The following is a 201-nucleotide window of genomic DNA, read 5'->3' as shown; positions in this document are numbered from 1 at the left end:
AACTCAAAAGCCTATTGATGAAAGTGAAAGAGGACAGTGAAAAAGTTGGCTTAAAGCTCAACATTCAGAAAACGAAGATCATGGCATCTGGTCCCATCATTTCATGGGAAATAGATGGGGAAACAGTGGAAAGTGTCGGCATCTGGTATTTTTTGGGGCTCCGAAATCACTGCAGATGGTGACTGCAGCCATGAAATTAAA

At 41.8% G+C, this 201-nt stretch overlaps 1 protein-coding gene across 4 annotated transcripts in view; it reads right to left on the bottom strand.

Annotated features, from left to right (window-relative positions):
- Window positions 1-201, bottom strand: part of ATM (ATM serine/threonine kinase) — a 149,897-nt gene that overhangs the window by 38,591 nt on the left and 111,105 nt on the right. The window lies entirely within an intron of this gene.

Source organism: Bison bison, unplaced genomic scaffold, assembly GCF_000754665.1.
Source record: "Bison bison bison isolate TAMUID 2011002044 unplaced genomic scaffold, Bison_UMD1.0 scf7180017864485, whole genome shotgun sequence".
NCBI lineage: Eukaryota > Metazoa > Chordata > Mammalia > Artiodactyla > Bovidae > Bison > Bison bison.
The sequence above is the reverse complement of the archived record's forward strand: the minus strand, read 5'-3'. Positions and strand labels throughout refer to the sequence as shown.